Source organism: Festucalex cinctus, chromosome 17 (genome assembly GCF_051991245.1).
Source record: "Festucalex cinctus isolate MCC-2025b chromosome 17, RoL_Fcin_1.0, whole genome shotgun sequence".
Classification (NCBI taxonomy): domain Eukaryota; kingdom Metazoa; phylum Chordata; class Actinopteri; order Syngnathiformes; family Syngnathidae; genus Festucalex; species Festucalex cinctus.
The window spans coordinates 10,026,502-10,042,305 of NC_135427.1; the positions used below are offsets into that span (position 1 = coordinate 10,026,502).

At 39.2% G+C, this 15,804-nt stretch overlaps 1 long non-coding RNA gene across 1 annotated transcript in view; it reads left to right on the forward strand.

The window, feature by feature from the left end:
• The window catches only part of LOC144005263 (uncharacterized), a 41,810-nt gene extending 26,704 nt beyond the window's left edge, over positions 1–15,106 (forward strand). The window contains exon 3 of the long non-coding RNA XR_013279529.1: positions 15,053–15,106. This is a non-coding gene — a long non-coding RNA (uncharacterized LOC144005263). The remainder of the gene's footprint in view (positions 1–15,052) is intronic.
• The last annotated feature ends 698 nt before the right edge of the window (positions 15,107–15,804 follow it).

Sequence of the window (15,804 nt, forward strand, 5' to 3'; positions counted from 1 at the left end):
AAACTAATGTACAGCAGAGCAGTATAATATGGCGTACTGTCAACATGTCACCACATCACATCATGTGAACAAAATCCTCTGGGCCCATTCACTAAGGAAACAGTATCTAAATCAGGAATCTTTAATCCAGCAAACATTTACAGTATGTGGCTAGTACTCGCAACTTTTTTTTTTTTTACCTTCTCTTCCTGCAGTGTAGGGAATGTTGCCAAACATACCACGTTACAAAGCTTGATTTGAAAGCATTAAATACAATACGTGTGTTTGTGTATATAGCGTTGATGTACTTGTAAGCACATATTCTCAATAGTGTGTTCTGTCGCCTGTGTCAATAGACAGTAACATTGACATCAGCTACAGTAACAGCCTGCAGCAAAATGCAGAAAATGAGGACTTGTATAGTATCAAATTCAGGGTGTGCTTTCATTTGATTTGGACGACGTTCCGTTCATATCTGTCACAAAAGAAACACTTGCTCTATCTGCTACAGAGCTGCTCCAGTCATTCCAAGTTCAAGTCACATGACATGGATCTCGTTTTATTTACTGACTCTTACATAATAGAGGTCACATGGAGCAAATCAATGTATGGTGTGCCTTATGTAGATTTTTGTAAGTATCATAATGGGCTTTCAATTCCCTTAGTTGTGTATTAATTGTTAAGCTTTTTAATGGATTTTACGTTGCATGAATTGGCCTAGCAATCAATTGACCTTACCGTGACACGCCCCTCCCCGCCCACATTGTGCGACACGTACCTGGGTCCGACATTGTTCAGGCAAGATTAGCGAAATAGAATGCGCTGGAATGACAAAGTTGTCAGATCTTCCTTGTGATTTCTCGGGCAGGTATTTTCAGGATGCCAATATTTCTCTTCAAAGCAAGCAAAGGGGGCTTTAAATGTTTTAGGACAGGGCATCTTCACCCCCTCACCATGCTATTTTGCCCAAAAACAAAAGGAAATATGCATCGTTGTCTGCTACTGCAGATGTAAGGAAAATACCTAGTCGCCTCACTCACTTCGTTCGATTGCGGCAAAACCGAATTTTTGGAAATTATTCCTGTCAAGCAAGATAAGAAGGAATTTATATACCTTCATAGTTTCAATGTTTTGTTGACATTTATTGTAAATAGTAAGTCAACAAACATGTGGACGGTTAGCTACCCCGAGCTATCGTTAGCCTTTGGCTAAAAACATCAATAGAGAACATTACACAACTTAGCACAGACGTAGTGGTTTCTGCTCATTTTGGAGGCATTCAACTGGTCGTGTGTGCAAAGTCTGTTATGTTGGCATTTATATAAATAGTAAGTCAACAAACGTGTGGACGGTTAGCAACCCGGAGCTATCGTTAGCCTTTGGCTAAAAACAACAAGGGAGGACAATACCTTCGTGCAGCTGCAGACGTAGTAGTTTCTGGTCATTTTGGAGGGAATCGTCTGGTCGTGTGTGTGGTCCTCCACAAAGTTTGATCCAGCGCAGGCATTTTTCATAGTTGTTTGAGGGTTTAGGGAAGGGAATAAACCGGACAGTGTCTCTCTCGTGTCTCCCTTATACAAGCCGTGACTACAGCGTTTAACAATTTTACTGATTTTTTTGTTTTGTTTTCTCTTGGTTTTGAACAACCACGCAATGCGCTACCAGGAGCGGGATTGCTTTTGTTTGTCTGCAGCAAAACGCACATGTCGTCGCAGACATGATGTCTTCTTGACTGGTTTACTAGGTTATGTGTGCGTGGTTTACGGTAAGGTCAGTTGTTGATAAATCTATGGGGTATATGCCACGGAATAGGCGGGACTGTTTTTGCACATCAGTTTGTTTCCTGTTCGGTTTGCGACGTGTGTGCTGCGTCAAAAATACTTGCGCTTCCGACTTTGTGCCCCTCGGTTGCGCGTTCGCAACCCGGACCGGAAACAAACTGATGTGCAAAATCACGTCCCGCCTCTTCTGTGGCATATGCCCCATTGGATGCGCTACTTGACTGAAACCAGAAGAGGCACTAGCTGGGATTACATGGAGCCATGTATTCTTATTTCAATGAATCCGAATGGCCAAATGTCATGAAAATACTCCTTATAAACACTTCTAGTCTGAATCTGAATGAAATTTCAATCAGATTCACAGGGAAGGTATATTGCATTCATTTTGCCAATCTGAACGAGCTTCACTCATCGTGATGTTGCAGTTTCCTCACTTGAAAATAGCAGCGTCTTTACCAAGATGTGAGAACTTGTTCTAAAGTACATGGAACTTGTTTTTGTCAACATGTTACTTTTTTAAGTGTTAAAATCATCACAACTACTTTGTCAAAAGTGGGCAGGGCCTGGATGGGCAATGACACTCTCCTCTTAAAAAATATGTAATTTTTTACATAAAAAAAATTATAATAGTAATAATAATAATAGGCACTAGCCAGCAACAGCTTCTAAAGACCCTATGCGGGGGATACCCAACGCCACGTCGTTGCAGTAAAGCATTGTCATTGTTTTTAAACAAGCCATCTTGCAGGAACCCCTTCTGCTCAGGGCACTACACCATTGCCTGGGATATCTGTGCTGTTGCGACATCTGTGCTCCCATACCATTAAAAGTAATATTAAGGATCTTTATTCCCCATTGTTAATGAAGTAAGTTAAGTTGACACCATGCAGTCATCAGAGGCGCATCTATGAGACCAGCAGAAGTGTCAGCCTTTGAAGATTTAGACTTGCGATGCAATAACATGGCTCTTTCCTTGATGTTGTTATTACGGTATTGTTTGGAGTATCGGGATTCTCTGCACATGGAAGTGATTACCCTAGGGTTCATGAGTGCTTTTCCATAGAGAGAAAGGGGTCTGGAGACCATCTATGCATTATACCTGGGGTCTTATTTTTTCCCTGAAGTCCCCTTTCTCACCCCTGAAGAGGAAGATATCATTTCCTTTTGCGGCTATCCATGAAGAGTGTGAAACCTGGACCTCCAAAACAATCTATAGTCTTGGGAAAAAAAAAGGAAAAATCAAGAAAGAATAATAAGATACAAATAAGAACCAAGCTTCGTCTTGCAAAACTCCTGTTCTACTTTTATGTAATTGTTCCACAAACTCCAATTCTAAAGAAGTTAGGATGTTGTGTATGTCTTTTTGTCATTATGGAGTGAGACAATTGTGTGACACAAAAAAAATCAACGAAAAACCCTTTATAGGCTGGACATAATTCAAACTTTTTATCTAAAAAATAAAAACATAATAACATACTAATATAAATATGTAAAATACTGACATAAGAATAAAAAAAAATCAAATTTATTTGCTATAAAACATGTTTTTTAAAGTTGTGAAAATTGTTACTTTGCCTTAACAAATTACTTTTTATTATGAAGTAATTCAATTATTTACTCTGTTACTTTTTTGAGCAAGTAATGAGTAACTATAACTACTAATTACTTTTACAAAGTAACGTTCCCAACACTATTGCAATTGTTTGGCACATTATGAAATATGACGACGACGACCTTAGACTGTTGAGAAACTGAAGTTGTACATCAAGCAAGAATTGGAAAAATTACCATCTCCAAAGCTTCAACAATTAATTTCCTCAGTTCCCAAAAAGAGAATTGTTGACCCAACTTAAGATTACAAATTGAATTATTGACCAACTCAAAAAAAAAAAAAAAAAAATCGCTTCAATTGATAACACACGATAGAATTAAGTTAGTCTTACGTGAATATATTAAGTTTAATTACTCTTGAGTTCATTAAACTTAATACTAATGTTGTTCCGATACCGATACTGGTATCGGCAGAGGTGCCGATACTGCATTAAAACAGTGGTATCGGTATCGGTGACTACTCACAAGTAACATGCCGATACCATTAATTCCAACGCTACTATAGGACTTTGGATGCAGCATCTCGTGTCTTGCTCGTGCATGACATTCACTGGCATGTGACATGTTCACTGCATGCCGATCTAAGATATCCTATTGGCCCTTGAATGCTTTGAACCAATAGCAGGACAGCTTTTTCATGTTGAGGAAAAAAAAACGTAAGTATCGGTATAGTATCGGTATCGGCCGATACTGCAAAGCTGGGTATCGGTATCGGTATCGGGGGCCAAAAAATGGTGTCGGAACAACACTACTTAATACTTTGGATTGGAGTCACTTTGGATTAATTTAATTCAGGTGAATATATTATGTTTAATTAACTCCTAAAACGAGAAGGATTTATGCGTACAAATCATTGTGAGGATAAGTAATATGTATAATAGATGGATGTTATGTATGGATGCATTTTCACGTTTTTTTATTTACATCTTTAACAGCTTCCCAACTTCATAGGAATTGGGGTTTGTAAGTCTGACATGACACCTAAATCCATACCTCATGTTGCCACGACAGAACATCATCCAGCATTTCCCTCAGTTGTTACATGACTGCACGCATTGCCAGTCCAATTCTGCCTGGTTGTTGAAATTGGTGGTCCAGCTTCACTGAGCATATAGAGAACGAAGGGGAGCCAGAGAAAGCTCATCTGGACTCCATCAATGCTTGGTAAATAGAGCCTACATGGAGCTATTGAGCCAGACCTTGGCTCCCACACACCATCACAGAGAGTCAGACAATGGCTCCAGATACCAAATGACACACACATTGTCATTATCTCAAACCAAGTGCAAAAATGCAAATCTGTTCAAAGATTGCAGTAAACACTCTCAACATTGAGTCACTTGGGTTGAAAACACGAGTTGAATACTAAAAAATATATCTCCAGAGCCAGGTCAATTGTTTCTTTGGTTTTGCCATTTGGATCCCTTTGAATACAAAATACTTTGTGAATATCTCGTAAAACATTTCCATTGTCTGCTGGCCATCTTTATTTGTTATCTTAACTCCTCTGGCCTTAAACTCGGGCAGAATCAAAACTACCCCTAGCCGTAGTCCATAAATAAATACGCTACGAACGGGCGGGGGGGTGGTGAGGGGATGGGGAGGGGGGTGCTGGGGGGGGGGGGGGGGGCGGGGGGATCATTGTTTTACATTGACAGCTAAATGTGTGTGATTTGGACGATAATTTATATCCCGATAACAATACATATCTCAATATAGAATGTTCCCATACACTCAGAACCACCACAAACTCCACCATCCTGCTTTAGAAAGTAATTTGACCAGCAGCACATATCCTGTTATTTACTATATGTCACATTATTGGTTGTGACATTGTGGCATTTGTTCAGCCTTTTCCATTTTAACATGCATTGAAAACTATCAAGATGAGAGCATGGTGACACATCTTATCTTTCTGGGGACCCAAAGGACACCATCCAATCTAAATGCATACTCATAATTGCAAATTTCATGGCACTATATGATAGTACATGAGAAAAAGTATGTTCTTTAAGAAAGTCATTAAATTATATGAATTGTTACACTCTTATTGTAGCGTGAGTGATTTATTTTAAAAAGAGCAGTTCATTTAAGCGATTTAAAATAATGACTTGCTTCATCCCATTCACTGTATGTGCAAAGTGATAAGTGTCTGAAACCTACCCCATAATTTGGGCAACTATGTCATCTCAAGTGCAGCATAAGCTTCTGTCCCTCACCACATTCCCGTGCCACCCAGACTCCAAATTACTGTAAACGAAACCAAAGCCGCACCATGGCAACAGAAGAGTGTCAATTTGGACAGGAAATTATTTATTTCAACCTGTCTGAGTTGCTCTGATTACAGAGAGGGTCAATTAGATTTTCTTTCTTTCTTTCTTTCTGTTATGTTCTTGGGTTGGATCCCAAAAGCGCAGACACAAATAAGATTTTAACACTTTATTCGCATAACATCGAGAGGCGTGGAACTAACTTGACTCGACCTGGAACAACGAGAATGTATCAAGAATCAAGAGATGCTAAGCTAACTTGGGCTGTGAAGGTGCACAGAGGAACGAGAGCGAATTGATCAGATTGACTGTGGCTATAGACATGTGGATACATGACATGGATTTCTCTGATTGGCTTCTGACCAGATAAAGAGATTAAAGATTCCTGACATCACATAGCTTATGACTTCACGTAGCTTATTACCAGTTGAAACTAGATGTCAGTTACATGCTGATTGCATCAGTTCAAATCAGACACTTGACTAGTCAGTCATGACCCGAACATAACCCAGACAAAACACAGTCACGACACTTTTTCTTTCTTTCTTTCTTTCTTTCTTTCTTTCTTTCTTTCTTTCTTTCTTTCTTTCTTTCTTTCTTTCTTGTGACAGGCAGGACAATTAAATGTTCTTCAGCTAGACGGCAGAGGGTACAATTAACCTGTTGCCATTCATACAACAGAATAAGAACTTAGTGTTCATCTTAACAGGTCCAGTTTTCACACTGTATATCTGTAGTATGACGGGCAAATGGAGAATGCCAAGCTTTCATATTGAACAATACCTGCAGTCTCCCCTTAAATACCGGTGTGATATTTATCAGTCTCAAATTTCAGTGTCCCCACTCTCAGAAATACCTGGAAATACCTTTACCCAAAGCGTAATGCCCTTCAAACCCCAAAACAACACATGGTGTACATGTTAAAGTTATCATATATTTAAGTTGAATCAAATGTAGTTTACCATGGCAGTTTGGCAAGTGATATGTGTCCATCCTATTGGGCGGGGCAGCGGTCACATTTTCTCTTATCGACCCTCCTGCAGTTCCTCTTGCTCGGTCCGGGGCAGAGAGTAGAGGTGATGATGGGCCACAGAGTTCCCCACTAGGCAACCCTTACAGGTCTCACTTTGAATGGGTGTCTGTTCCCTGACATCTCAGTCTCTCATCACCACCCCATCAATCCCATGCATCTGTGACCATCCCCCACAGAGACAGGACTCCACTTTGTCCCAGAACGGACCATAACTTCCCTACTAGTCCTGGTCCCTCACAGTGTGGAAGCATGTGGACAGCGTCTACAAAATGTCAGAACATCTTCAGGCTTTCAAAACATCAATGGCCCTTTAAATATGAGGGGGGAGAGCATCCCCGAACATACTGAAATACCATCATGTAACGTGTCTATCAACCCAGACGAGCCCCCTTTTTATAGCCATAATGGGGGCCTTCTCCTTTGCGTTCATCCACACCAAGGTTCCCTGACCCAGTAAACGCCTGCAGGATCAAGGTCCCCTTGGGGAACAGAGGTGGATGTTATCATAGCATTCCTGCCCACGTGAAAGTATGCCAATTAGCATAGCTGGAAAATGTTTTTCTAGCCCTCTCACTAAACCCTTTTCCCAATTGCTGGTGATCCAAAGGCATGTGTGAATGTGTGCACTGTATGTATTCACTTTGCACGCCTTCACGCACACACACCGAGTGATTGCCCTTTAAGTTTCAGACAGGTTTATTGGGTGTTTGCACTGGAAAGTCAACATGAGGTTGGATGCCCATTTGTATGTTTTTCCTGCTGTCTCCTGTGGGAAAAGAAGGTATATTAGATGCACATTTATAATTTATTTTATGGACAGTTTGTGACATTGGGCTAAATTGTGACACACACATTGCAGTATTCTCTCCAGAAATTTCAAACGACACAGGGAAGTACTATGTCACACTTTTAGAAAACTAGTACGTAATCTGTGTATCTATAAATTTGGTTTCGCAGCTGTCTCTGTTGTCTGTGTCTTTTATTCCTTGTGTGCAGGCAGCATGTACAAAGAGATGAAAGTTAGCGTGTCGTTTTATGTGTGTGTTTGCATCGCTGCCAGCTGGAGCCGGGCCAGATAAATACCCATTATTGACGACTGCAGTCATTTCCCCCCAGAGACAAAAGCCACATGCTTGAGAGTGTTTGTGGGTTTGCTGTTTTATTATCCAGATTGCCCATCCAACATTTAACGGTTGTCTTTCATTACAGTGACAATGAAACAATCGAGGAAGAAGGACATTCAAGACCTAATAGTTTAGATCAAAACTAGCCATATGGTCAATACATTATGGATTGAGTGGATACATCTATAGTGCTCAACATACAGTAAATTAGTACACAACAGATTTGTTCAAAATGAATATCTTTGGTTGGCCATAGATTGCAATTAGATGTGTATAAGCACAAATGTATTCTTCTTCTTCATTATGATTATGATTATTATTATGATTATGATTATTATTATTATTATTATTATTATTATTATTATTATTATGATCATAATAATAATAATAATAATAATAATAATAGTAATAATAGTAATAATAATAATAATTATTATTATTATTACTAGCAAGTTTTCAATCATCAAAAATCTGAAAAGTGTTATTTTCAACACACTGAATTGCTGTGCTTTCATCCATCAAGCAACCACCCTTTTTCTGCACTGCTTTTCCTGTGGGGGTTTACGACTTCAGATATTTCAGCAGTCACCTGCAGGTTTAGTATAAATATGCCTGTTCTGTCACGAGCTTGGTGGCTTTTTAGAGATCACTAGTGAACAACAGCACCATGAAACTCCAAGGAACTCACCAGACAAGTCAGGGACAAAGTTGTGAAGAAGTTTGAAGCAAGCTGAGGTTATGCAAAAATATCACAGAGCACCGTTCAATCCATCATCCAAAAATGGAAAATAAATATGACACAACTGCAAACCTTACAAGACAAGGCCGTCTAACTAAACTGACAGAGCAAGCGAGGAGAACACTGGTCAGAGAAGTAGCCTACAGGGTCATGGTCGCTCTGGAGTTGCGGAAATCCACAGCTCATGTGGCACAATCTGCCTATAGGATGACGACAAGTCGTGCACTCCTCAAATCTGACCTTTACGGAAGAGTGTAGAAATAAAGGCATGCAGTATGAAGTGTCACTTGCAATGTAGGGGACAGCGCAAACGTGTGGATGAAGGTGCTTCGGTCAGATATGATCAAAGTTTATTTTATTTATTTTTGCCTAAATGCAGTCGTATTTGTGGCGGAAAACTAACACTGCCCATCACCTTGAGCACACCATCCTGACTGTAAAATGTTTTGGTGGCAACATTGTGCTCTGCGGATGATTTTCTTCAGCAGTGAGCTGGTGAGCGGCTGGTGATGAGCCTTTCTAATTCCTCAAGTCAGTTGAGATAGGCTTACCGGTAGTGTTAGTGTTCTGTTCTTTGGTAAAATTACTTTGGTGGAATTGACTTAGAAAAATACAGTGAATTCATTTCAATTTCCAGTGGCTATTCATAAAGAGACAGTTTCCAATAGAGCTGCCTGTTTTCTCACATTTGCATCCCCTCACACTGATTTATGTACACAGTAAATTCTGTAGAGTAAATTTGACTCTATTTAGTTTTAGCGTAATATTTACACCTGTAAAAGAGTAAACTAAAGAATTGAAAAAAATAAATAAATAAACGTCACTAAAGGGTTGAGGAACGAACTCATGACCTTCAGCTTGGGAGACAGCCGATCTACTCACTGAGCCACGCAGCTCCTAAAGTGTGTTAGTATATTGCTCGTCAGCTGGAATCTTCCTAACTCCAGTTTGGTCTTGGAGATAAGCAAACAGTAGGAGGGGCATAGCTCAGGTGGTAGTGTGGCAGTCTCCCAAACTGAAGGTCGTGAGTTCGTTCCTCAACACTTGAGTGACTTTTATTTTATTTTTTTCCAATTCTTTATTTTACTCTCTTCCAAATGTAAATATTAGCCTACTCTAAAATTGAGTATATTCGGTTCCACTCTAAATAGAGTCAAATTTACTCTAAAGAGAGTCAAATTTACTGTTCAGAATTTACTGTGTAAATAGATTGGCATGACAACTTGTCAAAATTGTAGTCTCTTTCTCATTGAAAATGTACCACTTCCACTTTTAAACATTTGACAGTTCACGATGCATTATAAATTTTGCCGACCACAAATCCCAACCTCACACACTGTAACTGAAAAGCATTGTTTTTGACACAAGGCACGTTCTTTAACATCAGATCTGAACCCAGTCTAACCACAATACCAAATGCTTTTACTTCCCTCTGGGATAGCGTACTGTGCATTCCTGCATCCATAGCTAAGCACACCCTGTCTGACTGGAAACAATCTTTTTCACTATTTACTTTGACTGAAGAGTTCCTCAACAACAATTGTTGAACGCTTCTGAAAGTGGAATACAATCCAGTGGAATACAATCCAGTGGAATACAATGCGTTTTGGTATGATGTAAATTTTCTTTTAGTCGATATCTTGGCTGAAGAAAACAAACAAACAAACAATGGATGTGTTTATTGTCGTTTAGTGTTGTTGATTTGATAGATTGTGTCAGAGTCCTTTGTTCCCTGTTTTACAAAACACATTTATTAATAAAACATGTTTGCTTTAATATTTCGAGCCGCGTTTTTCCAATAGGACATAGGTGATACAAATAGATTAAAGAAAAATTGTCAGGTCAAAGCATTAGGTATGAAACAGTTAAAACGTCCATAAATGGAATACAGCAGTAATTGAATTCCTATGATGGTATTCACACGATTATCTGATTTTTGCATGATTCTGCTGGGTATATATAGTGATCGTGTATAATGTGACATTCCATAACAGTGCTATGTTAGACAACATCATTGTGCTCACATACTCGCTGTGCAGTAAAACAACAGTTAAGCTTTTGCGGGCCTTTACTTGGTCTTGGAACCAGCGTTCATAATTATGCTAGTGTATGACTGTAATACAACCGAGTTCAATAATGTGAAAAATAATTTAAAAGAAGTCTGGGCTTAATTACTTACTTAATTAGAAACAGCAATTCAAATATGTCGTGCTTCTTTAGTCATTCTTTAAACATCAACCATCGTCCAGTTCCATTTTTGTCCAGATTATTGGTCAACTTTCTGGGATCACTTTAAGGGTATTTGATTGTTCTCATGGCTTGGCAACAACCACTGAGTCTTCAATGACTCTGTAAGTGTAGACAAGCTTTAAGGTTCTGTAAAATCTTATTTCACACTCCATATGAACTGTTTTTTCTTTTGAATCTTTCCCAAACTTGAGTTTGTGGGAGTGTGTCGTTGGTGTGTTGTGGAGTCATTAAAATAGAGAGAACCAGAATTTGTTTGCCAGCAAACAAATATGGAATTAATCAAGGGTCTTGTTCATGGTGATACAGCCTGCTTTTCATTGATTTTAAAACCACCCTATGATCATGTCTTTGTTCTTTACTGTAACGTAAATCTGTGACTAAAACCAAACATTACATTGGTTCATATCCTTGCATTTTGTGAACGGCGCTTGAAATAAAATTTCTTCTTCTTCTTCTTCTTCTTCTTTTTTTTTTTAAATTATAGGACGCCTCACAGCCAAGTGTCAGTCAAAGCCATATTGTTGCAGTATGCTGTACAGTACGTACTGTATATATTGCTTTTACCCTCTCTATTCTCAGCAAATGTTCTCAAGTGCAGTCAGATAAAAAGCGATAGAATTTCAAATTGTGTCTATGCGAAGAATCAATAGCTTGAAAAGTGTAGCTTGACATTTAGAAGCAGCTTAGGTATTATAGTCAAAACGCTGAAGACTATAGAGTAAATTGAGCTGAAATACATTCATTTCATACTTAACAATTTGATAGTAAGGACACGGAGGAAGCGAGTAACTTCATTGCATATTGTCTTGGGAAAAACATGTGGGAATTGGTTGTATGAAACTGGATTGCTACTAATAAATTAGTGTCCATGATGGCTTCAACATGGCATTATTATCAACTCTGTCCTACATGCTCGATCTGCACTATGAGCACCAGAGTCCACATTCTTTTTTTTTTTCTTTCCCCTGAAGCCTAACCACAGCTTGATCGTATCTCTGACATTAACCCACACAGTGACATATACAGACGATAATTATTAAGTTTGATTTCCCACCAAGCGACACAATGTTTCACTTGACACATTGTGTTTATATTAATCCCATAGTTGTCCGGCTCTGTCCTTCATCAAACATCAAAGGCTGTCAGATGTCAATTGCTGGAGCATGTTCATTTCCATACTTTCCACATAACAGAGCCAGGATACACAGGCTCGATCAAACTCACAGCCACCCCAGTTAAATGAATCTCATGTGAGAGCGAAACTGTGAACAAAGGGATCAGAAGGTGCCTTGTCACCCTTTGTGTCTTACAGGCACCATACAAACAACTAAACTGCCATTTTTGTTTCAGATCAGAATTGAGGCATCAACTTTCTAAAATGTTAGGAACATGTACACATGTATTTCGCCATAGGTTGTACAGTATATCATAAGATTGCCGCATGCCAAACCCTTGACCGGAGTTCATATCTGTAATATATTATTTTTTGTTTGTATTTCACGTGCTGATGCAAAACGTAGCAACGTGCTGCTTATCAGCATGTCGCTGGCTTATTCCTGGTTTGTGCTGGTTTATGTTGGAGTCAATGGAAACAATAGTGTCCGGGTAAAAGTTATGAAACGGAGCAGAGAAAAGACTGGCTACGTGTGGTTGTAATAAAAATTTGAAACCAGGAGCCGCGCACTCGTCCATCTTGGCAGGAAACCGCCGACACTGGAGAGGAAGACTAACAGCAGCAGCGTAGCCAAGCAGTCGTCTAAAGCTCCAGGTCTCGCTTACCTCTGGAAACCGGTCTTCCACCCTTTATTAGATCTGATTTATAATAATTGCGAAGCACTGGGAAACACGGGTTCATGACACCATGCACTCTTTGGCATACAGGTAGTTGTGCGCATCCTCAAAGGGGGAATGAACTAAAATGGCTGCTAACAGAATGCGGGGAGCAAAAACGTCATGTGCGTGCCAACCTCGTGAATTTATTTCTGTAACAGAATTGTCTTGATCCAGTAAAAGACTGGAAAGCTTTCCATTGCGTATTTCATATGCGCATTGTTCCAAGACTGCATGCACAGTGGTTTTGGAGTAGATGCAATCTTTCACACACATTCTCATCACCAACGCTCAAGTCAATCCAAGTCTAAAGAGGAACGAACGCACAGCCTGTCTGCTGCTTGGCTGTGCGTTTGGATGTTTTAACGTGTTTGTACGTTGTGCAGTACGCATGTGCTCCAGAGTGTACCTTCAGACACTCTATACCTCTGTATGAAACACTTAATGTAGCTTAGCCTGAAATGGAATGTGTGCAGGTGTTTGAACCCAGTAGTGGTGCTTTCAGGTTTCTTTACACAATTTGGATGCTATGCAAGAAGAAAATGGGAGATACCTAATACTGAGAAAATACTGACCTTAGAGCACATTTTGGAGCTTGCTACAGTATCTATTGGCTCTGACAACATTCCATAAATTGTCTTGTAAATGTTGTCCTTTATTTTTTAAACATATTTTCTGTACAAACAGCATTCCCTCTATTGATGTTCACTAAACTACCATTTATTTCATGCCAAGTATTTTGGACAATTATTAAAGTTTAAACAACAACGTGCAACACAATATTAATTTTGAGTATAAAACGTCAGTGCACTTCAACTTCTTAGTACTCGGTGAAGTCTGACTAACTCGTGTGTGAAATACAAATTACTGCACATATTCTCACGTTTGTTGATAGGACTTTCACTTTTACAATTCCGTGGGACAAGCCCACTGAATATTTGTATAAATCAGTTCATTGAACAAATTATTAACATTGTCATCTTAAAAAAAAAAAAAAAAAAAAATATATATATATATACATCTCCAATGGTCCATATCTTCCGCAAGGGCCGCTTTTGTCGTGGTTTTATATGTATAAACGCTAGAACTGGCACAATTAATTGATAACTATTTTAATAATCGAGTAATCGTTTGGAGCCATTTTTAATTTAAAATTGACCAGATCCTCTGATTTCAGCACAACAACAGTAATTGTTCACTGATTTCTGTTGTCCTTCATGGAAGAAGACTGATTATCTTCTGCGTTTAATCAAAATAAGACATTTGCAAATACTTCTTTTTACTTTGGAAAACAATGATTGAACCAGTAACATAGTACAATATCGACCCCCCCCCCCCCCTTTTTTTTAAATTTTTTTTATTTTTTTAAATATCACTATACAAATACGAAGTACGAAATACCAATCACTGGTTAATAAACAGTAATCAGGAAGAACAATGCTTTTGTAATACACTTAAATGCAAATTTAAAATGAACCTGATTAGTTGATTAAGTGATTGAATATTCGATAGATTAATCAATTCTAAAAATATTCGACAGTGACAGCATAATAACTGCACTCTGCGCACGCCAATCTTATTTGTCTGACATCAGCGAGTCAATTTCTACTTCTGCAATGTCAAGCATGTGTGCACTTGCACCACATTGGTTTTAATGGGAATGAGGGGAGCCACTTCAATTGGCCGGTGTTGTCTGCGTTCCATCCCACAATTGGACATAATGCCCTATTCTATTCTGTGCTAGTCAAGCAAAATACTGAAAGAATGAAAACTCCACCAATGCGCACAGTTAGCACACTTTGCGCTGCACATGTGCTGGGCACATAAAATAGGGCCCTCAATGTTAAAGCAAAAACTTGCTCTTTTAATTAAAAAGCGACCATTACCAACAAGCTTTGCAGCCCAAGGTTAAGTTCGTACATGTATCTTGTCATCGCTCACTATCTTCTTCAAACATTTTCTCAGAGCAAAAATAGCCCCAACTTTTGAACGATACAACATGCGACCCAAGATGCTTAAGATGACTGAGGTTTTTTAGGTCGTAGCATTGTCTGTGGCGATTTCTCGATTCTATTCCCTTTGTACTTGTGCAGCAGTTTTTAATTAAAAACGTTCCGCTTCATTGGCCTGTGAAGTAGTAGATTAATGCTTCAATTGTTCTGACAAATCAGTTCATATATTTGATTTGTTCGATTGTTTGTTTTTCAGTGATCTCGACTTAATTCTCTCATATAAGCAAAATGATTAGGTTAGTACTTCATATTACATATGTGCTTTGTTCTTTATTCATCTGAGAGTTCAAATAAATAAATCTTTTCTTTTACAGTGGAGAGAATGGGCACTGTAGATCTCTGTACATGTCCCGAGGATGACCCAGTATATTGGCAGGGTCTGGCTACAGCTGCGTAACATATTCTCCCTTTTCTTTCTTCCAGTTCCAGTTTTGACCTTCGACTCAACTCAATTGCCAAAGACCAAAAGACACAGCGGTATGTTTCAAGTCCCTTTTCAAGAAAGTTGTTTGTGCTTTGGTATTAAATATTGAATCGCACCTAACAGGAAGCAGACATAGACTTACACGCGTCTGCCTGTTTGCCCTTACGGTGTGGTTTTCATTTTAATCCATAGTTCCACTTCTATCCACCTACCACAGTGTGTGAATAGGATGCTGTGATTTTTAATGGCTTTTTTTGGGGGGAGCTTTAATCCCACTCAAGATGTTTTTCTTCTATGCGCAATGTGGCGGCTTGTGGATGGTTTTATTAGTCTTGACGTGTACACGACTAGAGGTGAGCAGTCGTCGATCTGCTTTCAATGTGGCCGGCAAACTGTGCAAGATTTGGACGGAATACTGATGAAACCAAAATGAAACCACATTACAGGACTGCAGTGTTTCTTCATTGTGCGCAACTATGCCCTCTCCGCTAATTGACCCTGTCCTCGCCACTTAGTTTGTGTTGACAGCAGGTCAGTGATCAGCACATTAGGAAACAGCTGGCCTGACCTCATGAGTTAAAGTTTACATGTCCAGATGTTTTTATACGTGCATATTTGCGCGCATGTGTGCTTGTTTGTACATTCTGATGTCTATGCAAGCTCGTGTGAGTCATGCTAGGTGGAATCAATTAGAGATGTGAATTAACGCCGGAGGTTGGTCATTGATCCCCGGAGTTCTTTATCACGGTTC